Here is a 27,835-nt window from a genome sequence, read left to right as displayed (position 1 = left end):
AGACATTAACACCACAGAGGTAAGCCTCGAACAAAGAGAGGTAGGAATCGGTGGATAAATCTTCCAGCTTCCTCATCCAACCACAGGAGAATTCTGAAGTGGGTTCTACAGTTTTTACAAGGGTCCCCATGGGTAAAGAACCCTCCTGCCAATATAGGAAATGTGAGAGACACGGGTGTGACTCTGGGTTGGGAAGATACCCTAGAGGAGGAAATGGCAACCTACTCCAGTATTCTTGCCTGGAGAATCTCATGGACAGAGGAGCCTGGCAGGCTACAGTCCATGGGGTCGCAAAGAGTCGGACATGACTGAAGTGACTTAGCCACAGCAGCAGCAGCCACTGCACTAAAGCCCCCACTGCCCTCGGCCATGGTGTTCTCCCTAAAATATATTTGATTGCCTTTTATTCCAGCCCTGCTTCACTTCTTCACCACAAAACAGCACTTTTGGGATCATCTTACAAACTATCTACTCCTCAAAGCTTTCTTTCAGGATCTGCGTTTGATGAAACTCAAACTAATACAACCTCTAAAAGTCTTTATGTTCTGCTTTAAAAAAGGACATTCCCTTGTGAAATGCAAAAATGTTACAGCCATCTTACAGTATCTCAAGGTCGTCATTTTATTATAGCTCCTTGTACAAAACTTAAGATAAGGTTCCCAACATTTTCCAAAGAAGAGCAAATTTTATTTCTCCCAAGGCTGATAGTCCACCTATTCACCTCTCAAGCTAACTCTGGAGTTACAGGCAGTGCAAGTATGGACACTTCACCTTCTTCCGGGTGGGAGCTCACCTTACAACCACCAGCTGTATGCCAGGCTAACAAGGTAGGCATAAAAGTCACCAGAAAAATATGTCCAGTTTGGCTATGTCATAAACAAATTTGTATAAAAGCTAAAGAGACAAAGTTAGCCTGAATACCAACTTTTCCCGTGAAAGTGAAGTAAAAGTGAAAGTGTGAGTCACTCAGCTGTGTCTGACCCTGTGACTACATGGACTGTAGCCTGCCAGCTCCTCTGTCCCAGAGTTCTCCAGGCAAGAATTCTGCAGTGGGTAGTCATTCCCTTCTCCAGGGGATCTTCCCAACCCAGGGATCCAACCCCGGGTCTCTGGCTTTTAAGGCAGATTCCTTACCATCTGAGCCACCAGAGAACCCCCATTTTCCCTGTAGTACACTCTACATAATGTTTTAAGAAATACTTGCATTCACTTTTCCTGCCCTTTATTTCTAAAAAAAAAGTCACCATGGGTTGCAGAAATTTATATTGGGTTTCCAAGTAACTAAGTTCTTATTGTTCCAAATATAGAACAAAAATTAGAATTATTTTAACTAGCTCTTTCAACTATAAAATAGCACCAGGCAAATTACCACCATACAGCAGTCTATGGTGAAGGCTAGGTGTGAGAGGAATATTTAGCAAATAATAAAGATCCATGCTGAAACTATTCTCTTATTTGGTCTTTGTTTTCTTCCTTGTTTTTCTTTTCCAATCAATGGGAATCCTAACATTGCTATTAAGCCAATAAAGGGTGACAAATGGAAGCATCCACAACAGCAGCTGATGATCCAGAAATATGTGTGTTACAGGGCTCCTGGCCTAGTGCCACAGAATCATTTAATTTTAAAGATCACATAATGTGCTAGCCCAAATGAGTCAGCACTCCAACTTATGGATGAAAACTTAAAGTCATCATTTAATTATCCACCACAAATACCAGATAATTACTTTGTAAATAGAAGGGAGATGTTTTTTGTATTCACATTCCAACTGAGTCAATAGAAAATCTAGACTGGAAAACAGAAACTGATAATATGAAATGTTCAGTATGCTTACTTACTCCTTTTTTTTTTTTAAACTGATTGTAAAAGAATGGTTCTATTTCTCAAGAGAGAGTTTCTCAAACTCCCTAAACAAATTTGCCTGTGGATGAATAATTTAGCAGAGAACTTTATTTAGAAAAGTTCAGTTTTCATCGTTGGAAGAAGGTGTGCCATCTCATCCATGAAGATTAGAATAAACCAACATGGGTTAAAAGTAACAGCCAAGAGGCATCCAAATGTATTTAGATTAAATGAACTGATACTTTTATCTTCAGAGAGCTAAAAAAGCTGCTTCACACCCCTCTGAGTTCTTTTTAACAGTGGCTATTACGTCCTTCCTTTTCATGAAATATAACTATACTTTCTAACCACAATAATAATAGGAATAATGTAAATATTATAATGAGTCTGGATTTAAGTCCATCACTGGGAAATCATTTGAATGGAGAAAAAGAGAGCTTTGTATAATAAGAGAAATTCAGCTTTATTGTATTAGATTTTTGTCATGTTAGGAATATTCAGATTCTCTATTTTGCAGAAGACTTAGAGTCTTCATTCAAGAGCCCATTATAATCATGCACATCAAAAATATTTTAATTTGGAGAGTAAAATTTGTTTTGCAAAACAAAAAAAAGATCTTTTAATGCAACAAGAACACACTGTACAAAGAATTCTTGATGGGATGCCTGCTTGTAATTGCACCAGTTTTAATTTATAGTATCCATTTATTATTTCCACTGTTTTGTTTTCTGATGAAAGTTTTATGCTCTGCAGAAATTCAGTGCAATGAGGCAGGTCTAGTATTTTTTGTTGTGCTGAGTTATATCCAATTTTTTTTCATGCTAAGCCATTGTTTTAGATGATTCTTAGTTTTTCTTTAATACTATGGCTCACTCTTGCAGAAATTTATGCAAATTTTTTTTTTATTTTGTGAAAAGTGAAAGGCAAAATCATGCATTATGCTTGTCTGGCAAAAAGAAAATCATTAGCTCTTGCCAAAAGCAAAGCAGTTGATCTCTTGCCATGCTATTGTATATGATAACTAATTTTCTATCAAGCATTGATAAACAAAATGGTCTTTCAGTGATGCCAAAAGGCAGGCGATTCTTTGATAACTCAGCAAGACTACCTCTAACTACTTCCCCAAAGGGTCTTTTCAAGGAAACCACATCTACAGCTTTTTCAGGAAGGCCAGGGATATAAGCGTTCCTCAGGCAGATTTAATTGTAACACTAATTAAATGATCCTCTCATTCACTAATTAATTATAGAATTACAGAATGATAGGGTTGAAAGGGACCTTGAGAGATCAAAAGAGTCAGCACCTACATCCTCTGTAGGGACTGTATATAAACTATTCTAGACCCACAGAAAACTGTCCCATTTTTCAATTCTTAGTAAAAGAATTTTGTTGACAAGATCTTTTCATGATCTAGTCCAGGGATGGATGCACATAGCATGAAAAAATCCTTCCAGTACACCCTTTAGTTGCTATCTTCAGAGAAGCCTGACAGCACACCTGGACCCCATCCTCTGGGTCAGCCTGAATTGTTTCCTTTCCTTCGGGGACTATTCTCTGTCCAGGCTAAATAGCCCATGCTTCTGACTTATAAGCAGTACCTTCTTCTGTATTTTTCAGTTGTCACAGGTTATTCTAAATTCTGTTAAAGTTTTCCACATTTTCCTTTATTTCTGTAACTTATACCTGGACAATGTAAAGATGTGATCAAGGCAGAATAAGACAATGAGTGTGTGCTAAATCACTTCAGTCATGTCCCACACTTTGCGACCACATGGATGGTAGCCTGCCAGGCTCCTCTGTCCACAGGATTCTCCAGGTAAGAATATTGGGGTGGGTTCCCGTGCTCTCCTCTGCGGGATCTTCCCGACCCAGGGATTAAACCCATGTCTTTTATGTTGCCTGCATTGGCAGGCAGGTTCTTTACCACTAGAGCCACCTGGGAAGCCCAAAGATAGGGCACCCCTCATACTACCCCTCGTGAGACCCTCTGACACAACCCGCCCTAGGCAGAATGCTGCAACAAAAGAAATTTGTTTCATTGGCCTGTTCTGTCCACCACAAGCAGCTGGGGAGAGTTGCTCTAGATACCAGTTCTACCTCAGAAGAAAAGAAAGGAAAATAGAGCAGGAAAAAGATGTTTAAATTTAAAATGTCCAAACACCTCCCAGGTTACATGAATGTTTTAAATTTATATATTCAAAGAAGGTCAGAAAATTCCCCAAAAAGGAAAATTCAAAGAAAAAATGCCTATTTATATCAAAGTTCAAACTGCAAAGCACCAAAGGTAAGGAAAGAAACTTGAAATTATTCAGAAGAAGAACAGATGCAGTACTTACAGTGGAACCACCGTGCAAATAATCAGAAATTTCTCATTAGAAACCATGGAAACTAGAGACAGTGGTACAATATATTTAAAGAACGCAAATTTTTTAAAAAGTTGTCAATGCAAAATTCTATGCCAAGTGAAAAATATCCTTAGAAATGAAGGTGAAGAAAAGGAATTTTAAGATAAAAGCCAACCAAATATTTCAATAGCAGATCTCACTGTAAGAAATACTTCACGCATTACTTTAGGCTAAAGGAAAGGTTTGCAGAGAAAAATTTGATCTTCAGGGAAAAAAACAGAAGCATTGGAAGTGGTAAATATCTGACTGGTTTTTCTCAATTTCCACAAAATACCTATGGCTTTTTAAAATAAAAATTAAAGCATTGTTTTGTGATGTTTTCAATGTTTGCTGTAGTAATATTTTACCACATACAAACATTGTCATTGTATACATATTGAAGAGATCTATATAATTGCAAGCTTTCTAATTTTGCATTAAATGATGCAATACTAACTCTAAGTAATCTGAGAAAGACTATGTATTATACTGTTTTCTAAAAAAAAAAAATTTTAAAAACTGTAAAAATATATAGATAGTATGTCAAAGAGGTATAACAATATATAAGTTGATATATAAAAAGAAAGTCTAAAACATAAAAAGTTTATGTTTGAAAAAACTAAAAAAGTCTAATAACATACAAAATTTCAAGAAAGAAAAGGGGGAACATAAAAGCAATAAAAGCAAAGGATATAAACAGAAAAAAAATGGAAAATATCATCTAAGCATATAAATAATCATATTAAATGGCAATAATACAAACACTCTAATTACAAGTCAGAGATTGTCACAGTGGAGGCAAAAGCAAAATCACCACCCACCAGAAAATATTTCCAATATGAGATTTATTTTGAATATGAAAACACAGTTCAAAAAGAGACAATCTAATTACTAATATCAGAAATAAAAAAAGGATCAATTTAGATCTTACTAATACTAAATAAGGAATTTTTCAATGTCTGACAGCTTAGATTAAAAGAATAAATGCCTTGAAATATGCCATTCTAGAATGACAAAAAACAGGAAAATTTAATATCCCTACATCAATCTGAATTTGTTATCAAAAAAAAATTTTCAGCAATGACAATAGAATAGTTTTGCTGGTGAACTCTATCAGACATTCAAGAAAAAAAATTATACTCACCTTATATATTGTTTTAAAAAAGGGAAGAAATATTGACAAACTGGGCTATTTTTCTGGTCTATAAACCCTAAATTTTACAAAACTCAGATGTAGAAATCCTTTGCAAAATATTAGCAAATAGAATCTGTATATGTAATACATTACTATTAAGTATGCTTCATCACAGGAATTCAAGGCTGGTTGAACATTTAAAAATGCAATTTAGTCTATTGAAATATCAAAAGACAAACCTCAAATAATTTCAGCAGATGCAAAAAAAGTAGCTGATGGAATTCAACCCATTCACAATTAAAATTTTTAACAAACTGGAAATAGAAAGATTTTCATCAATCTGACTTGAAAATACATAGCTAATATCATAATTAATGGGAAAATATTGAAACATTTTCCCCTAAAATCATTAAGGCAAAACAGCTATATTCACCACTTCTAATTAACTTTATAATTGAAGTCTTAGTTATTGTTCAGTTCAGTTCAGTTCAGTCGCTCAGTCGTGTTGGACTCTCCGCGACCCCATGAATCACAGCACACCAGGCCTCCCTGTCCATCACCAACTCCCGGAGTTCACTCAAACTCATGTCCACAGAGTCGGTGATGCCATCCAACCATCTCATTCTCTGTCGTCCCCTTCTCCTCCCGCCCCCAACCCTTCCCAGCATCAGAGTCTTTTCCAGTGAGTCAACTCATTGCATGAGGTGGCCAAAGTATTGCAGTTTCAGCTTTAGCATCAGTCCTTCCAAAGAACACCCAGGACTGATCTCCTTTAGAATGGACTGGTTGGATCTCCTTGCAGTCCAAGGGACTCTCAAGAGTCTTCTCCAACACCACAGTTCAAAAGCATCAATTCTTCGGCGATCCGCTTTCTTCACAGTCCAACTCTCACATCCATACATGACCACGGGAAAAACCATAGCCTTGACTAGACGGACCTTGGTTGGCAAAGTAATGTCTCTGCTTTTTAATATACTATCAAGGTTGGTCATAACTTTCTTTCCAAGGAGTAAGCGTCTTTTAATTTCATGGCTGCAATCAGCATCTGCAGTGATTTTGGAGCCCAAAAAAATAAAGTCTGACACTGTTTCCACTGTTTTTCCATCTATTTCCCATGAAGTGATGGGACCAGATGCCATGATCTTTGTTTTCTGAATGTTGAGCTTCAAGCCAACCTTTTCACTCTCCTCTTTCACTTTCATCAAGAGGCTTTTGAGTTCCTCTTCACTTTCTACCATAAGGGTGGTGTCATCTGCATATCTGAGGTTATTGGTATTTCTCCCAGCAATCTTGATTCCAGCTTGTGCTTCTTCCAGCCCAGCATTCCTCATGATGTACTCTGCATATAAGTTAAATAAGCAAGGTGACAATATACAGCCTTGACGTACTCCTTTTCCTATTTGGAACCAGTCTGTTGTTCCATGTACAGTTATTGTAGTAAGGTAAAAAAAAAAAAAAAAACAGAAATATAAGGCATCTCAATCAGCAGGGAAAACTAAAACTGTTTGTTTGCAAAAATCTCAGTGAATCTACAAATCTCTTGTACACCTAAGTGGATAAATAGACATGTTCATGGATTAGACACCATGGAGTGAGAAGTCAAATGGGTCTTAGGAAGCATCACTGCAAACAAAGATAGTGGAGGTGATGGAATTCCAGTTGAGCTATTTCAAATCCTAAAAGATGATGCTGTGAAAGTGCTGCACTCAATATGCCAGCAAATTTGGAAAACTCAGCAGTAGTCACAGGACTGGAAAAGGTCAGTTTTCATTCCAGTCCCAGGGAAAGGCAATACCAAGGAATGCTCAAACTACCACACAATTGCACTCACCTCATACACTAGCAACGTAATGCTCAAAATCCTCCAAGCCAGGCTTCAACAGTACGTGAACCGAGAACTTCCAGATAGTCAAGCTGGATTTAGAAAAGGCAGAGGAACCAGAGATCAAATTGCCAACATCCATTGGATCATCGAAAAAGCAAGGGAATTCCAGAAGACCATCTACTTCTTTATTGTGTATGCTAAAGCCTTTGACTGTGTGGATCACAACAAACTGGAAAATTCTTCAAGAGATAGGAATACCAGACCACCTTACCTGCCTCCTGAGAAATCTGTATGCAGGTCAACAGTTAGAACCGGACATGGAACAATGGACTGGTTCCAAATTGGGAAAGGAGTACATCAAGGATGTATATTGTCACCTGGTTATTTAACTTATATGCAGAGTACATCATGCAAAATGCTGGGGTGGATGAAGCACAAGCTGGAATCAAGATTGCCAGGAGAAATATCAATAACCTCAGACATGAAGATGACACCACCCTTATGTCAGAAAGTGAAGAGGAAATAAAGAGCCTCTTCATGAAGGTGAAAGAGGAGAGTGAAAAAGTTGGCTTAAAACTCAACAATCAAAAAATGAAGATCATAGCATCTTGTCCCATAACTTCATGGCAAATAGATGGTGAAACAGTGACAGACTATTTTCTTGGGCTCCAAAATCACTGTAGATGGTGACTGCAGCCATGAAATTAAAAGACACTTGCTCCTTGGAAGAAAAGTTATGATCAACCTAGGGAGCATATTAAGAAACAGAGACATTACTTTACCGACAAAGGTCCATCTAGTCAAAGCTATGGTTTTTCCAGTAGTCGTGCATGGATGTCAGAGTTGAACCATAAAGAAAACTGAGCACTGAAGAGTTGATGCTTTTGAACTGTGGTTTTGGAGACTTCTGAGAGTCCCTTGGACAGTAAGGAGATCAAACCAGTCAATCCTAAAGGAAATCAGTCCTGAATGTTCATTGGAAGGACTGATGTTGAAGCTGAAACTCCAATACTTTGGCCACCTGATGCGAATAACTGACTCATTGGAAAAGACCGTGCTGGTGAGAGAGATTGAAGGCAGGAGGAGAAGGGGATGACAGAGGATGAAAGGATTGGATATCATCACCAACTTGATGGATATGAGTTTGAGCAAGTTCTGGGAGTTTCTGATGGACAGGGAAGCCTGTCATGCTGCAGTCCACGGGATCACAAAGAGTCGGACACAACTGAGCAACTGAACTGAACTGATGGTTAGAAAATCCAATATCATTAAGATGTTATTTATAACAAAACTGATGTATGACTTTAACAGAATTTTTTTTTAATTTTTTTTGTTGTTGTTGGTAGGTAATTGTTTTATTTTTATTTTTTTAAGTAATTAATTTCTTTTTTATTGGAGGAAAATTATTTTACAATATTATATTGGTTGGTTTTGCCATACATTGACATGAATTTGCCCCAGGTTTACATAAGTTCCCCCTCCTGAATCTCCCTCTCACCTCCCTCCTCCCTTTATCCTCCCTCTGGGTCATCCCCGCACGCCAGCCCCAAGCATCCTATAACATGCATCGACCCTGAACTGGTGATTCATTTCACATAGGACAACATACGTATTTCAATGCCATTCTCCCAAATCATCCCAACCTCACCCTCTCCCACAGAGTCCCAAAGACTGTATTTTTAATTAATGCTTTATTTTGTAGTAGTTGTACAAATAATTTTTTAAAATATATGACAATAAAAGAACCTAGTATAGCCCAGGAAATTATTTAAAAGAACAAAGTTGGAAGACTTACTACTATAAAAAAAAACTTTTTGCTATAATAATCAAGACAGCTTAGAATCAGTAAACATATAAACAGATAATAAAATCCAATAAAGAATGCAAAAGTATATCCACATGTATAGTCAATTAATTTTTAGTAAAATTGCCAAAGCAATTCAATGGAGAAAGAAGAGTCTTTTCATTCAATGACGTTTGAATGACTGGATAACCCATATCTTTACAATTAGCAATTGAACTTTACTTCCCATGATGCATAAAAATCAGTTTAACATAGGCCATAGACCTAAATCTAAAATCTAATATGAAACTTCTACAAGAAACATGGGAGAAGATCTTTGTGACCTTTGGATAGGTAAAAATTTCTTAGGTCATGAATTCCATAAAAGATTTTTTGAAAATTCAACCTCACCAAAATTAAAAGGTTTTGGTCTTCAAATAAATGACACCATCAAACAGTCAAGCCACAGTATCGGAGAAACTATTTAGAAAACATGTAGAACAAAGAACACTTACATTCGGTAATAAATTAATGAGCCTAGTTTTTAAAAATGAGCAAAAAGTAAGACATGCCCCTAAAGGCAATACAGGAATAGTCAAGAAACACATGAAAAGATACTCAGCATTATTAGTTATCAGGGAAATATAAATTCAAATCAAAATACAGTGCTCTCTAAAGCTGAAAGTCTGACAACACATGGTAAAGGCAGATAGAGGAAGCAACTGGAACTCACATAATTAAAAATTATATATATATATATATATGCAGTTTATTACATGCAAATTACTCACGTTGGAAAATACCTGTTATCTACCTTGTCCTGAACAAAACGAATCCAGTATAACTGAGATAACAAAAATATATATTAAAGAGCCTGATGAAATAACCAAAACAAATTGTCATTAAAGGGATATATTCTATTTTTGCTCAATTATGCAAACAAAATAAAGCCACTGGTTAAAACATTCACATCAGTGGTTTATTGTTTTGGCTCAGCTTTTACTCAGAAGGTCCATTTGGTTTATATATCCAATAGGAGCATTGCAACCACGACTCATTTTGCAATTAGAATCATCAATGTGAGTGTAGCAGAGCTAAACAACTTGGCATCATTTTCCTACAAGAAAAAAAAATCCCTGGTAAAAACAGCACTTCTATTTAGTGTCCAGATGTTAACTTTATTAAACTGAAAACATTCTCCTCCCTCTTCACATTCTGTGGGCATTATTTTGGCCTATTTTATAAATGACCTATTTTATACTCACAACCAGACAATTAGATGTATCAAAACCCTGTAATGAAACAAAATTTTCAATAGTGAATTCTGTCTCCTTTTGTGTCTTTTAAGAGCATTTAATATTTTTTTTTCCTTTTGCTTCACAGATAAATAGAATAATTTGTATAAACAAAATACATTTATACAAATGTTATAACTCATACTAATAAGTATGAGTTATACTCTAACCCTAACCCTAACCCTAACCCTAAGAAAACAGTGGCCAAGGATCATGCAACTTGAAATTTATTTTAATTTGTATTCTTCCAGAAAAGGCAAAAAAATAAATAAATAAACATTTCTCATTTCCATATCAGTTAAGATTCAGTGCTCACTGGTCAGACAAATTACCTTATATTGATATGCTAATTAAGTCCTCAGTGCATATTATTCACACCTAGGGTGATATATAAATCTTATTAATGAAGAAAGCAGAAAAAAAGCATAAAGATGGGGAATAAAGTAACAAAAATATTGTGACAGTGAGCATGACATAGAATATATCATTGTGGACCTAAGCTTGTGAGCTGCTTTCCCACTTCTAACTGCCACCATGGACCTCCCAGGTATGGCTTAGATGTTTTCACTTAACTTTCTAACCTGAGTAAACACTGCACTACAGGAATGATGGAAATGCCTTTCAAGCACCAGTCTTCCTGGGCAGTGAGGGAAGGTGGGCTTATGTAGGACGGAGGTGGTGGTACAGGCTTGGAAAAGACAAATAGGAAAGAGTCTTACATCCTGCAAACCTGAAAATCTTTGCAGGAAGGTAAGAGTACTTAATGTTGGGCAGCCCCGTTGGCTCAGTAGTAAAGAATGAAGAATCTGCCTGCCAACACAGGAGACACAGTTTCCATTCCTGGGTTGGGAAGATCCCCTGGAGAAGGAAACAGCAACCCACTCTAATATTCTTGCCTGGGAAATCCCATGGACAGAGGAGCCTGGTGTGCTACAGTCCATGGGGTCACAAAGAGTTAGACATGACTTAGGGACTAAACAGCAACAACAAACAGTACTTAAAAGTAAAGAGAAAAAAAAAAGTAAAAGAAAAAACACTTGGTCCTATTAACTAAACCTCCAAACCACCCTTATGGCAGAAAGTGAAGAGGAACTAAAAAGCCCCTTGATGAAAGTGAAAGAGGAGAGTGAAAAGTTTGGCTTGAAGCTCAACATTCAGAAAACAAACATCATGGCATCTGGTCCCATTACTTCATGGGAAATAGATGGGGAAACAGTTGAAACAGTGTCAGACTTTATTTTTTGGGGCTCCCAAATCACTGCAGATACTGATTGCAGCCAGGAAATTAAAAGACGCTTACTCCTTGGAAGGAAAGTTATGACCAACCTAGATAGCATATTAAAAAGCAGAGACATTACTTTGCCAACCAAGGTCTGTCTAATCAAGGCTATGGTTTTTCCAGTGGTCATGTATGGATGTGAGATTTGGACTGTGAAGAAAGCTGGTTGCTGAAGAATCGATGCTTTTGAACTGTGGTGCTGGAGAAGACTCTTGAGAGTCCCTGGGACTGCAAGGAGATCCAACCAGTCCATTCTAGAGGAGATCAACCCTGGGTGTTCATTGGAAGGACTGACGCTAAAGCTGAAACTGCAATACTTTGGCCACCTCATGCGACGAGTTGACTCACTGGAAAAGACTCTGATGCTGGGAGGGATTCGGGGCGGGAGGAGAAGGGGACGACAGAGAACAAGATGGCTGGATGGCATCACCGAGTCGATGGACATGAGTTTGAGTGAACTCCAGGAGTTGGTGATGGACAGGGAGGCCTGGTGTGCTGTGATTCATGGGGTCTCAAAGAGTCGGACACGACTGAGTGACTGAACTGAACTGAACTGAACTGAAACCTCCACAGCCTGAGAAGATGAGTCCTAAGTTCCACTTTAAGTGCAGCCATGAGTCAGAGCCAAGCATCAGGCTACTTACAGAAAACGCATTCTTCCAAAGTGATGCCTGATATTTCTTTAGCAGAACAATACATTTTGATTCCACAGTTACAATTTTTAAGCATGTGGCAGAGACAGTTATTTATCCCCCAATATCTACTTGATTCTCTTCATTCTCCTGCTATAATGGAATCCCTAGTTTTTAGCTGGGGGCCTCGCTTTAGGAATGGCCCATTTGACAAAGTTCTGGACGATACGATTACATGTGAAGTGGGTAGCTACAGGAAGGTCCTAAAACAGAGGTTTGTCCTCTCCTCCCCTTCCCTCTTTGCTGCTGGCTGGGATGCATATGTGACAGCTGGACACAGAGTGGCTGTCTGGCACAGAACATGCCCTTGGAAATGGCCACACACAGCAGAGGAATGAGAGAAAAGGAACTGGGCTGCCTGAGGTTTTCATGGAGTAAAGCCTTCAAAGCAGCCCTAAGTGCCTACCTCCAGTCTTTATAGCAAAAGAGAAATCAAAGAAACTTAAAGAAGATAGGAGCTTACCTGAGGGGGTTACTCTTATCTGCAGCCAAATCTATTTATAAATTAGAAAAACCTAGATGTACAATTACTTGAAGGGGTTAATAGACCAAGTAGGGATGAATTTCACAAAATAGCACAGTGGAGATTTTTACTCTTTCAGATGGTGGAGGGCAGGAGAAGAAAGGCTTTGGGAACTTCAATAAAAATTGGAAATGACAAGGAGAGGAAAGGAGGAGGGTAAAAGGAAAGGTGGAAACTCTAAAAACAAATCGCTGGGCTGCTAAAGTGTTTTGAGGCAAAGCATGGCTGTGAACAAAGGTTCTGTCTTGTGCCCCTTCCTTCTCTCCTGAGCGTCTTCAAATGTCATCTTCCCCATGAGATGGTATTCAGGCTGCTATTCCCAAGGCTGAATTCATTTACTTTAGTTTGAGTGATGACCACAGGCAGGCATGACTGAGGACCCTGTAAATACTCATAAGGACATTGGTGTATGTTATGGAGACACTGCAGTGTAGGAGTTAAAGACAGATTCTGCTGTCACCTGTGTGATCCTGGACAAGTTTCTCTCTGATCCTTGGTTTCTTCATTATAAATGAAGTTAATAATAGTATCAACTATTTACAGTTAAATAAAACAAATATGCTGTTACATGTAAAACAGTTCAAGTGCTTTACAACATCTCAACATTGTTGATAATATTATTGAATTGCTAATACATTTCTGAGCTCCAAGGTAAACTCATAGGATCATGCTCTTCTCTTCTAGATGAAATACAACCTTCCTCCCTCCTATACTCCTCCATCCCCACCTCAGTTGTTTGGATACAGTGGGGGCGTGCTAAGTCGCTTCAGTCACGTCTGACTCTTTGCAATGCTATGGACTATAGCCCTCCAGGCTCCTCTTCCCAAGGAATTCTTCAGTCAAGAATACTGGAGTGGGTTCCTATGCCCTCCTCCAGGGGATCTTCCTGACCAAAGATTCAAACACAAGTCTCTTTACATCTCCTACATTGGCTGGTGGGTTCTTTAGATTAGCCCCCTCCAGAGGATCCAGCAAAAGACTCAACGTTCTGGGAACCATGAGGCCTTTGCATAGGAAGAAGCAGAACCATTGAACGTCTGTGTGGAAGGCTGTCCTTCAGTCAAAGTCATTAACATCTGCACAAACAAGAAACAAGTTTCTACCGCATCTATGCGTGAAATTTGCAGGCTTACATATTATGCTATCTGATGTTACCCACCCTAATTGTATGGGTTTGCTGGACTGCAGTAACAAAGTCCCACAACTGAGTGGCTTAACAACAAATCTGTTTTCTTATAGTTCTGGAAGTGAGAAGTCTGAGATCAAGGTACGGCAGAGCCAGGCTCCCTCTGAAGAACTTAGGAAAGGGTGTGTTTCTGGAGCATAAGGCACATACGTTTGTTCACTTCTCCCTTGCTCCCACTAACAACTTTAGAGTCAACTTTCTTTTCCAGGAGACTGACTTTCTTGTAATTTGTTTATGATTTTGTGGTAGTTTATTGTTTAAGTGTTCATATTTGAAACATTTAATATTCCCCCAAAGCTTTATCTTGTCTGTATCTTAACATATAACAAAAATCAGAAGAGTTCCAATAACTGCCTTACCTACCGGCACACCAAAGAAGAGGCTAACACAGAACTCATTCCTGTAATTCACTTTAGAAAAGACCAAGTGAAGAAAATTCAGGCCTTAGGCAGGCTATTGCATGGATCCATTGCATTTTAAGTCTAATAACTTTTTTCAAAAGCACAATAAAAGAACAGCAAACCATTTTTATTTGAATAAAATCTACTCCCACAAAATTCAGAATTACCAAACTACTTCAAAGGCCATTCACTGAATACCCCAAGGATGGTTTTAAGTTAAAATTTTGTGAAGGACTTAAGTCAATGGTTCAGAGAGAAAGGCAAAAGGAATTTTATTTACAGTGAGAAACATGGGGGAGAAAGAAAAGGAAAAAAAACCAATCACCTTTACATCTAGAAAGGAGATCAGAGAACCCAGTGTACCGGAAAGGTTAGAACTTGCTGAATTCAGGTCTTGAGGTTACAAGGGCACAAGTTCCAAAATTATCTCTTTATTCCACAAATTTCGTAGGAGAAAAATAACTATTAATACATTAAAGCGACAACTCCTTAGTGTCTCTCTTGATCAAAGATCTTGGTTGGTTAACACAATGGTCACTCTGAATTGGGTCAGAAGACTGAAAGGGCACAGTAATGGCAGAATGCCACCAGCATCAGAGCAAAGGTGGGCCACAGTAGAATGACAGGACACATGGGAAGTGGCCGGAGCTCTGAGGAATCTCCCTCCCTGAGAATGGTGACTTGTCTTGCCGTCTCTCCTATGATATTTTTTAGTTCCAAGAATTTATGAAAAAAGAAATTAGTTTGAGAATGAACACAGGATAATCCTACTACCACCAACAACATGAGGTCAAAGAAAATATCAATTGAAATTATCTCAAGGTCATCGATTCTGAGCAAGAGGGAAAACCATTTTACAAGCTGAACTGACATGGTTGATTTGTTACAAAGAAGGCAGCTGAGACGAAAAGGAGACTTGTTCAGGTATTCTTATTTTCCATAAAACACAAACAAGGCCTGAAAAAGCAAAATTCTTAATACATCAAAATACTTTATTTGTAAGAACCATATTTAGCTTGTATTTACTGCATCCTTCCCTTACATGCAGGCTTCCCTGGTGGCTCAGACGGTGAAGACCAGCATCAGAACAAAGGTGGGTCACAGTAGAATGACAGGAAACGTGGAAAGTGGAGAATGTGGGAGACCCCATTTCGATCCCTGAGTCAGGAAGATTCCCTGGAGAAGGGCATGGCAACCCACTCCAATATTCTTGCCTCGGGAATCCCATGGACAGAGGAGCCTGGCAGGCTATATAGTTCACGGATTTGCAGAGTTGGATATGACTAAGTGACTAACATTTTCACTTTTCACTTCCCTGGACTGACATATTCACCTTTTCTATCTAAAAATTTCTTACTTTTTCAAGGAGATGCCTTTGGTTTTCACACGATCTTTCACTTTCTGTTTATTACTATCATATTCAAATGAAATGGTCACACTTGCTATTTTCACTTGCCTAGTTCCTCCTAAATCCTTTGCAACCAACCTTTACTACTGCTCTGCTCTCAGGTGCCACAGAGATAGTTGCCATCCTAAAAGCCTTTTCTCAGGACACTCTCTCCTTGACCTTTGTTTTTTGCTGCCTTTTAAGCTGTAACTCTATTCCACTTCATTTATACCTTCTTCCCCTTTCCTTTCCTGGTTTTAAAATTCCTAGTTCTCTCTATAGGTCTCTGATTATACTTCCTCATCCTCTTCCACTGACATATCTTCATCTTCCCATTCTCTTAATATAGACCTTTCTTCTTAGCTCTTCCTTCAGTCTCTCCTAGATGACCACAACCTCCTCCAATCCATCTCTCTGCCTTCATGACTCAAATTCTTCATGACCAACTGCTGGCTGCACATCCATCTCCATCTAAATATTCTACCAACCCTTATGTGTGATATGGAAGCAACATCACTTAACTTCTGCCTTGCTAATACTTCTGTTTAATCTTATAGTTTCCATGGATAACTTTTTTTCCCAATCAGATGATGCCAGTTTGGGCTCACCACTGGTTTCTTAGATAGACACTACCTTTTCAAGGTAGTCTCCTACCTCAGACAACTCTTTGCTTTACTCATTTATTTATTTAGCAGATATTTATGCAGTGTTTGTAGCTTCCCAGGTGATGCTAGTGTTAAAGAATCTACCTCCCAATGCAGGAGGTGCAAGAGATGTGGGTTCCATCCTTGGGTCAGGAAGATCCCACGGGGGAAGGCATGGCAACCCATTCCACTATTCTTCCTGGAGAACCCCATGGACAGAGGAGCCTGGTGGGTTATGGTCCATAGGGTCCCAAAGAGTCAGACACAACTGAGCAACTTAGTATGCAGGCACTCATGCAGTGTTTAACATGCACCAGATATTCCCAGCATTGAAATTGCAATGTTAAATATACCAGCAGCGATCTTTTTCATCAGTTTTTTTGTGATTATTTGATTAAAAATAGATGAAAGCTTTATAGAATAAAGGATATATATGTGATATGGTTGGGGCTTCCCTGGTGGCCCAGATGGTAAAGAATCTGCCTGTAATGCAGGAGATCTGTGTTTGATCCCTGACTCAGAAAGATCTCCTGGAGAAGGGAATGGCTACCCACTCCAGTATTCTTGCCTGGAGAATTCCATGGACAGAAGAGCCTGGTTGCAAAGAGTCAGACAGGGCTGAGTGACTAACACTACATTACAACTATTATGTGAAGCTGTTAGAATACTTAGGAGATTGACTTTATCCAGAAAGTCAGAGGAGGCATTTCTGGGAGAAGAAGACTGAAGGAAAAGTAGAATCTGGATCGGCTGGCTTCCCACAGTGCCAGAAACCTTAACCTTGACTCAAGATTAACCTTAACCATGACATGTCTGCTCCTTGGACAGTGACATTCAAGGTAAGAAGATTAGAATACTCCTTCATTTTTCTCTCAGGTCTCTGAATTCCTACAGCCAATAGGTTATTGTTGTGATGGTTGTTGTTATGTGTCAACTGGACTGTACCATAGAGTATGCAGATATTTGGTCAAACATTATGTGAGATTCACATTAAAGTCAGTAGAGAGTAAAGCACATTGTCCTCCCTACTGTGTATAGCCCTCATCTAATTAAAGAGCTGAATTGAACAAAAAGGTTAACCTCCCCACTCCCAAAGTAAAGAAAAAAAAAAAAAGAATTCTTCCTGACATTCCCGACAGCCTTCAAACTAGGACATGAGATTCCTCTTGCCTTCAGACTGGAACTGAAACATGAGCCTCAAGGCTACTGGCCTTGGGACCAAAACTACATCATCAGCTCTCCTGTTCTCAGTCCTTCAGACTCAGACTGAACCTTACATCATCAGCCTCCATCACCCAGGTTCCCAATGGGCACCTCACCCTGTAGATCTTGGAACTTCCCAGCCTCTGTAACCATGTGAGCCAATTCTCATACATACATCCAGTGGATGATACTATTTATACGGAGAATTCTAACTACTACAGTTATAAAGATTTCTAATAAATTTTTAAATGAAATCTCTCATTCTAGTCTTATGTTAATCCACTGTGTAAAGAATGAGAAAAGTGAATTACTATACCAACTCACACTGAGTACTCTTTTAGGAAACATACTGTTTTTGTTTGGGAATACATCTTGATGAAGTCGCTCAGTCGTGTCCAATTCTTTGCAATCCCATGGGATCTAGCCTACCAGGCTCCTCCGTCCATGGGATTCTCCAGGCAAGAGTACTGGAGTGGGTTGCCGTTTCCTTCTCCAAGAGATCTTCCCAACCCAGGGATCAAACCCAGGTCTCCCGCATTTCAGGCAGATGCTTTATCATCTGAGCCACCAGGGAAGTTCTACAGTTATAAAGATTTCTAATAAAGTTTTTAAATGAAATCTCTCATTCTAGTCTTATGTTAATCCACTGTGTAAAGAATGAGAAAAGTGAATTACTATACCAACTCACACTGAGTACTCTTTTAGGAAACATTCTGTTTTTGTTTGGGAATACATCTTGATGAATTTCTAAAAGGAAAAAGTGAGAACCTAGTGGAAAATACCAAGGCAACAAGGCATTATGGGTAAGCTATTTTACATGAAAACAGGAGATTACTTTTGCTTCTGGGAAGGGATGGTAGAGAAGGAGTGGAGAGAGGAGAGGAGAGAAATCAAGGATCTGAGGGAAAGGAGTCCAGGCACCTTAAGAAATAAAGGGACCAGGAGAAGACTCTGATCTGGAAACTGTAAACAATTCAAGAATCAGACAAACAAGGTTCACTTCTAAGTATTTCTACAGTCCTTTGGCAGAATCCTAGTTATTTCCTTCTTCATCTCAACAGAGCTTGTTTGTTCATGTATCTGGTACTCTTGCATTTCATGGGCCACTCTCAAGACTCAGGCAAGAAATAATGATAAGGCCACCACTGTAATTATATTTCTTTGTTCCTGACTAGTTTAGACAAAAGCATGAACATATGCCAGGACCAATGCTCCTGAACAAGTGGTTAACAAAGAAATGTAGCGATGTAGATAAACCTAGAGCCTGTCATACAGAATGAAGCTAAAAAGAGAAAAGCGAATATCACATGATATATATGAAATCTAGAAACATGGTATTGATGAACCCATTTGGAGGGCAGGAATAGAGGCACAGACTTACAGAACAGACTTGTGAACACAGAGGAAGAGGGAGAGGGTGGGACAAATTGAGAGAGTAGAAGTGACATAGCTACACTACCATTTGTGAAACAGATAGCTAGCAGGACCCTGCTGCATAGCACATTGTTCTGTGATGACCTAGAGGGGTGGAGTGGGGGGATGGGAGGGAGGTTCAAGAGGGAAAGGATCTATGCAGACACGTGGTTGATTCACTTTGCTGTACGGAAGAAACTAACACAGCATTGTAAAGCAAGCATGTTCCAACTTAAAAAAAGAGAGAAAGAAATGCCTAACACAGGACTCACCCTTTCTTGGCCTGAACATCGCTGGGATGTTGATTGATCTAAAGAAATATTCATGGATCCTGGAACCACTCTACCACCAGGATTCCTCATGTGAGGAGAGAATTTCTTTCTGCTTTTTGTTTTTACTCAGGCTTCCTGTGATTTGCAACCAGAGGCAACATAGCTGAAAGAGAATGAATTGTCAGTAACCTGATGAAAGAAGTGTATAAGAACAAGTGAAAATAAACCTGCTTAATAAATTCTAGGTTGAAAATGTTATGGCTCATAAAGCAATTTTTTTTCTAGCAATTTCCTCATGTTATCTATCAAACCATAATTTGTTAATGTATTTAAATATCCATTAGATAATAAAACTGCAAGATACTTGTGTATGTTTTTAATGTTCCTGATAAGTAAATAATGAATGGTATAAAATAATTTTACATTGGTAATTTTATAATATTCTGTATATTGGTAGCTAATAAAATCTGTATAATGACATGAAACTTGTCTTAACCGATTTTACTCCTAAAATCAAATAATTTGTAAAAATTCCCAGAATTCCCAAAGTATTCTGATTTAATCATCCCATATTTCTAAGTATTACTTCTCATTTTCTTCATTAGGAGCAGAGTGTTGTTCTCATTCTACTAGCAACATATATTTCCAAGCTTTATTAGGTCTTATAAAGTTATAATAACTAGAGAAATAATAACATCACTGAGTTCTAAATACTGAGCTAGATAATTTGCTTACAGTATTTCATTTCAAACACAAACCTTCCAATTTTTCAGATGAGAACCCAAGGTTTAAATTTAAAGTAACTAATTCCATGGCCTAAAAATATAAACCAGGCCTATCTACATGAAAAGTTATGAGTTATAAAACAGCTAATAAACTAATTTTTTTAAAGCCTCATAAATACACCATAACTAGAGTTTTCTCCCAAGTTGTTTTGTAAGAGAACTATAAATTTTTCATATCAGGAAAAAAAAAGAATTTGAAAAGACACATATAACCTAGTCTCTTTGAAACATTTTACTAGCATTAATTTGGTTGCATAAATTTGGACAAATATAATTCTAAAGTTTATTTAATAACAGTTAAAGTTTAGAAAAAAAAAACTCTACAAAACTAAGAGGTAAGTTTGTTATAGTTATCAAACACTATCCAACTCCTTTGCATACCAGGAAATTCCATGATGTTCAAATTTGAAATGGCAACCCACTCCAGTGCTCTTGCCTGGAGAATCCCAGGGACGGGGGAGCCTGGAACACGACTGAAGTGACTTAGCAGCAGCAGCACAAGTTCACTCAAGTATTTGGTCCACTATTCATTCATAATAGTTTTTCAACATTTTCTTTGAAATCTCTTTGAATTGCTCAACTGTAATTCTCAAACAATAAGAGGACATTTGCATGGAAAGAATGAAAAAGAAAAATTCTCAGGCTTTTTGTGATTTCTTAAGACATATTACTGTGAGCTGTTTTAATGAATGGCCACCCTATTGTTTTCCACTGAGAGTTTTCTCTAATCATTAGTTGGTTATGACAAAACTCAACTCTGTAGGAACATATTTATTGCAAAGTCTCTAACATAAATGAGTCCTAATCTATTTGTATTCGTGAAGTATAAATGTTCCGTGTGCAAGAATGCACTCTTCTTTACACAATAGTAAGAACTATTCTGCTCATCTGATTCAAAATAATTTTTGTGCTAAATGCATAGAATTCAAAATTAAAATTAACAAGTTCTCAATTCTTGGTTTCAATATTTATAATGAAAAGAATACTACAGTTTTGTCAGAAACAGAAAATTTTGACATGGGTATTGCACTGTCAAAAGAATAAAATAAACTTGATTGGACAGAAGTTGTATTTAGTAAGTGCATGTTGATTATTAGAGATCATCATTTCCTTGTCCAAGTTCTCAGAATCAAGCCCTTTACTCTGAATGTAAAATCTTACTTCAAATATAGCCACCAACCAAAAAGATTTAAAAGAAACCACAAAATAATATAACATATAAATTCACAAAAATAAATTTGAAGATAGAAAAACTGATGATATCAAAGCAATTGATCATAAACTAGAGAAATACAGATGCATATTTTGAAATATGTCTGGGACCACATACTTCCATCTCTTCTCCCTCAGAGAAACTCAACAAAATGACAGCTAAAGGTATAAAAAGCCATAAAACTACAAGAACCAAGAGAATAAGAGAAGACAAAACAGTAAATAAAGCTATCATTTGGAAGACAAACAGTAGATGACTTAGTAAAATCTAGGAATCTATAACCCAAGAGCTTAAAACTGGGATATCAATGAGAAAGGTGTCAATATACCCCATAGGAACCTGAAAAGTTCAGGGAGTGGAAGAGCTGGGAACTGAACAGGGTAGAGATGATGCCTGCCTGATAAGCCTGGGATTCTAGTTATGAGTATATATGGTATAGTTAGACTCCTAAGTGGGCTTCCCAGGTGGTGCAGTGATAAAGAATCTGCCTGCAATGCAGGAGACACGGGAGACAAGGGTTAATCCCTGGGTCAGGAAGATCCCCTGGAGTAGGAAATGGCAATCCATTCCAATATCCTTGCCAGGGAAATCCCATGGACAGAGGAGCCTTGTGGGCTACAGTCCATGAGGTTGCAAAAAGTCAGACAAAAATGAGCGACTAAATAACAAGATTCCTAAGTATCCCCTCATTCTGCACATTCAGAGACAGCCCTTTCCACCACACATGGGCACAAAGGAACAGAAACCACTAAAATTCAATGAAAGAAACTCAGAGGGAAACAGACTCCCATATACCACACATGACAAAGAATGGTGTTGAAGAATGAAGAGTAAAACAGAAGGACTAAGTGAAATTCTAAGTTACAGTAGAACTTAATCCCTGTTTCCCACATTTCTCTAAGAAATGGAAGAAAACAACAAAAAAACGCACCTGGAGACTGAAAATACACTGAAAATAAATTTCAACAGTAAGATAAAAATAAGGTTTGGGAAATCTGCCACAAAGGAAAACAAAAAGACATATGTAGATAATGAACTAGAAAAACTGAAAATTAGATGATCACATCAATGAATCCAAAACTTTTATCAGTAGAAATTCTAGAAATAAATAGAGGAAAATGCAGGGGGGTGTAAAAAGTGCTAAAGACAATTTCCTGCACAATTAAAATATTTTCCTATATAAAGAAAAAAGAAGCTCACACTAAAGGTACAGAATAAAATTTTGTAACACTTTCAGAATATTTGTTTTTTTCCTTCAGTTTCGAGAGAGAAACAAAAGACACACAAAGAATCAAAAACATTAAACAAAGGTCTGCATGAGAATCTTCATAGCATCTTTATTCATTAAAGTAAAACTCTGGAAATATTCAGTTCAGTTCAGTTCAGTTCAGTCGCTCAGTCGTGTCCGACTCTCCGCGACCCCATGAATCACGGCACGCCAGGCCTCCCTGTCCATCACCAACTCCCGGAGTTCACTCAAACTCATGTCCACAGAGTTGGTGATGCCATCCAGCCATCTCATTCTCCGTCGTCCCCTTCTCCTCCCGCCCCCAACCCTTCCCAGCATCAGAGACTTTTCCAGTGAATCAACTCGTCGCATGAGGTGGCCAAAGTATTGGAGTTTCAGCTTCAGCATCAGTCCCTCCAATGAACATCCAGGATTGATCTCCTTTAGAATGGACTGGTTGGATCTCCTTGCAGTATAAGGGACTCTCAAGAGTCTTCTCCAACACCACAGTTCAAAAGCATCGATTCTTCGGCGATCAGCTTTCTTCACAGTCCAACTCTCACATCCATACATGACCACGGGAAAAACCATTGCCTTGACTAGACGGACCTTGGTTGGCAAAGTAATGTCTCTGCTTTTTAATATACTATCAAGGTTGGTCATAACTTTCCTTCCAAGGAGCAAGCGTCTTTTAATTTCATGGCTGCAATCAGCATCTGCAGTGATTTTGGAGCCCAAAAAAACAAAGTCTGACACTGTTTCCACTGTTTTTCCATCTATTTCCCATGAAGTGATGGGACCAGATGCCATGATCTTTGTTTTCTGAATGTTGAGCTTCAAGCCAACCTTTTCACTCTCCTCTTTCACTTTCATCAAGAGGCTTTTGAGTTCCTCTTCACTTTCTGCCATAAGGGTAGTGTCATCTGCATATCTGAGGTTATTGATATTTCTCCCAGCAATCTTGATTCCAGCTTGTGCTTCTTCCAGCCCAGCGTTCCTCATGATGTACTCTGCATATAAGTTAAATAAGCAAGGTGACAATATACAACCTTGACGTACACCTTTTCCTATTTGGAACCAGTCTGTTGTTCCATGTCCAGTTCTAACTGTTGCTTCCTGACCTGCATACAGGTTTCTCAAGAGGCATAATCCAAATCTCCATGATGTTCACCAACAATAGCACTAAATTCAGTAAATAAAAAATTAAGCTACTGCTACATGCCAAAACATAGATGGATTTCAGAAACATAATGCTGTGAATAATAAACCAAACACAGATTATGTGCTGTATGATTCCATTTACGTGATGTTTAAGACCAGGCAAAGTCAGAACTGCATTTATGTTCAGAGATTAAGAATAATTTACTATGAAGGACATAAGGAGCCTTCTGGGGTGGCTGGAAATGTTCTGTGTAATCTTGATCTCAGTAGATGGCTATTTCCACATGTAAAACTCCATTAGATTCTACATGTAATATGAGTACATCTTACACCTACATTTAAGAGCCTCACATTTGTGAGACTGTTTATTTTTATTTATTTATTTTTAAAAAATCAAGTAAAATAAATCAAATTTCTTTTTAAGAAAAGAAAATTCAATTAAGTTCAATAGTTTAAAAAATCAGTTAAAAAGAAAAATAATTGAGTTGAAAGAAGGGGAAAAGTTATTTCAGAATGTCAAGTAAAAGGATTAAAAGGTTAAAATTATATTATAAAGTATGAGGCAAGGGACAAGGAGAAAGGCCCAGAAGTTCTAACACACACGATTTCTGAAAGAGAAAAATAGAAAGAATGGAGGATAAAAATTCTAAGAAATAATGGAGAATATTTTCCCAGTTACAGAAGAAAAAATAATCCTTCGGTTAAAGCAGTTCCTCTAGTCTTGAGTAGAATCTTAGAACACACAGGCATGCATATACCCTAGGTGGATCATTACTGAATTTTGGGTTATTATGAATGGACAGAAAAATCTTAAATTCTGTAAGAAAGACAATTTTTTAAATCAGATACAAATGCTTTCCTATCAGCAGTGTAAGAAGAAAAAGGAATAGTATCTCCAGACTCTTATAACGTGGAATCCAGGAATCTATACCAAATAAGTGATTAAGTGTGTGTGAATGAATTATTAAAGACAAAAATGTATGACATAGAAAAAATAAAATTGATCAATAAAGCCCAGAACTGGATGGAAGATATGCTATTGGGAGAAACTTTGTCTTTTGATCTCCAAAAACCACCCTGAAAACAGAACAAAACCTAAAATGTATAAAGCTGGGTAATAAGTTAACCGATGAATCCCTAAATACAAGTGATAGAGACAAAACACTGACAGCTAGAGACTACAAGTGCATCTGTGCAGAAGGAAGCAGTGGACACAGCACCAGGGGTCTTGCTGCTGTTGCTAAGTCACGTCAGTTGTGTCTGACTCTATGCGATCCCATAGACGGCAGCCTACCAGGCTCTGCCGTCCCTGGGATTCTCCAGGCAAGAACACTGGAGTGGGTTGTCATTTCCTTCTTCAATGCGTGAAAGTGAAGTCGCTCAGTTATGTTGGACTCAGCAACCCCATGGACTGCAGCCTATCAGGCTCCTCCATCCATGGGATTTTCCAGGCAAGAGTACTGGAATGGGTTGCCATTGCCTTCTCCAACCAGGGGTCTTACAGTCCCCCAAAGCCGGGACACACTCACTGTAAAGCTTCACATGGCAACCTGAGAACAGCAGTAGAAATCAGAGGTGATCTGTACGATCTACCTCACAAGTGTGTGCAAATAACTATGAAACCAAAGGTCTCACAATGTAGAACCATTTGGACTTTAAACTAGCTCCATTTCAAAATGAAGCATTATACCGAAGAGAAATTGCTGGGAGTAGAATCCAAATTGAGCCAGGCAAGCATATCCAAAAAAAAAAAAGTGAAGGTCCGTAAAAAGCTGGGAAGGAAAGCAGTGAAAGCAGAACTCAGAAAACATGAGGCAATTTTTCTCACCATTTTTTAAAGAAGATTTCCAGAGCTGTGAAGCTTAAAAAAAAAGATAAAAATTTATCCTTGCTCACATCCCCATCTCCCTTCTATAAGGAAAAGAATGTCTATGTTATATAATAAATGAGGAGCAGAAAAGAATCAGTAAAATGCCATAGAAAGTTTCTATAAGCAAAAGGAAGAAAGGGAACAGAATAATACCTTTATAAGCAAAGCAAACATGTCAAAGACAAGTCCTACAGATAAAACTGGAACCTCATATGTTAGCACAAGCTATGGCAGATGCTATGAAAGAACAATATAAATCCAAATTAGAAAAAGAATTCACCATTGAGGATATTGAGGAAATAGTGTTATAAAAAGGTGACATAAATCATGGAAAAAATTTTTTTAATTTCTTTAAGTCATATCATAAGTGAAGAAAAAACTAGAAAGAATATATGAGCTAGTAAACATAATAGATAATGTCTTAAGAAAAAGAGATGGAAAAGAGGAAATTCTTTAAACCTAAAAGATATTATGAGAGATAAATAGGACTTGAAAGAAATGGATGGATTTGGACTATGGGTAAAGAAAAGCTAACATACATATAATAAGAGTCCCCAAAGACCAAAACTAACAGTAAAACTAATTCAAGAAAAGTTTTCAGAAACAAAAGATGACTTAAAGCTGTATATTAAAGAGCCACCACATGTCTTTGAAGATTGGCCCAGATGACCAACATCAAGACATTCTAGCGAAACAATCAGAAAGACACACAGGCAGAAAACAGAAGGAAACAAACAAACAAACCTGTCTGGGTATCCAGGCAAAAAAGCCAAATCACTTATAAGGAAAACATCAGACTTTGGTAATATCTGTTAAAGTCTGTAAAATTAAGGCTTGTTGTTGTTTAGTCACTAAGTTGTGTCCAACTCTTCTGCAACCTCAGAGACTGTAACCTGCCAGGATCCTCTGTCCCTGGGACTTCCCAGACAAGATACTAGAATGGGTTGCCATTTCCTTCTCCAGCTGATCTTCCTGACCCAGGGATCAAACCTGCATCTCCTGCATTGGCAAGTGGATTCTTTACTACTGAGCCACCCGGGAAGCCGAAATTAAGGATAAAGACTGATGCTGAAGCTGAACTCCAATCCTTTGGCCACCTCATGCGACGAGTTGACTCACTGGAAAAGACTCTGATGCTGGGAAGGGTTGGGGGTGGGAGGAGAAGGGGACGACAGAGAATGAGATGGCTGAATGGCATCACCTACTCGATGGAGATGAGTTTGAGTGAACTCCGGGAGTTGGTGATAGACAGGGAGGCCTGGCGTGCTGTGATTCATGGGGTCGCAAAGAGTCGGACACGACTAAGCGACTGAACTGAATGATTATAAGGAATGTAGCTATATACTGACTTTTATCTCCTTTAATTTTTTTTTCAGTTTTGATTTTGAAACCAAGTAAGTATTTAAATTTTACCTTCAAAGTATCATTATAAAATCATGATGAATTTATTTTAAAAAACATTTTCTAGTTCTTGCCACTAAAGGACCCTGGAAATAACCACCAATGCAGTAGCAGAGAACATCCCTACCACCAAGACTGTGATCCTCATGTGTGTTTCTCACTAAAAAGAACCAGGATTTTCTGAACAAGTGGCTGATTCCAAGTAAGAGGCAGAAAATGTGCAAGATGAGGACATTACCAGGGTCATGTGAAGATGTAGAATCCCACATGGTTAAGCTCCCTCTGGTTAAAGGTGGGCCAATAGGAACATAAATAATAACAACTGCAATCAATTGAAACACAAATCTGTTTCAATCTATGAACTTATAATGACATTTTTAAAAACTCATTAACCACATTTACAAATTCATTATTTTGAAAACTAGTAAACAAAGAGGAAGCACCAAATATTTATCCTGCCTGTCCTCTAGGATATAACCTCAGAGCTTATGGGAATTAGATTATATAGGAATCATCAACTGTGATCAGCAACTGATAAAATCACATAAAGAGAAGGTCCATGTTGATGTACGGCAGAAACCAACAAACTATTGTAGTTATCTTTCAATTATAAGTAAATACGTTTTAGAAAAGAGAGAAGCCAGTACTGATGGAAGGACACACACTCTGAAATAGGCTTGCCAAAACTTAATAAATAAAAAAACTGAGTCCAATCAAGCTCGTGGGTCTTACTACAACTTACAGGATTTAAAGGGACAGAGGAATGTGAAATGAGAACTTAACAAAATTTAAAATGTGAGAAACTCTATCAGACAAATTGTGTAGACTGTTTAATGAACAAGCTGCAGAAAAAGAAAAGGAAGAGAGAGAGAATATGTAGATTAAAGATTTAACATATATTCAAACAATTGC

Source organism: Moschus berezovskii, chromosome 10 (genome assembly GCF_049115385.1).
Source record: "Moschus berezovskii isolate FMDL1 chromosome 10, NW_MosBer_1.0, whole genome shotgun sequence".
Lineage (NCBI taxonomy): Eukaryota > Metazoa > Chordata > Mammalia > Artiodactyla > Moschidae > Moschus > Moschus berezovskii.
Note: the sequence above shows the minus strand (reverse complement) of the source record.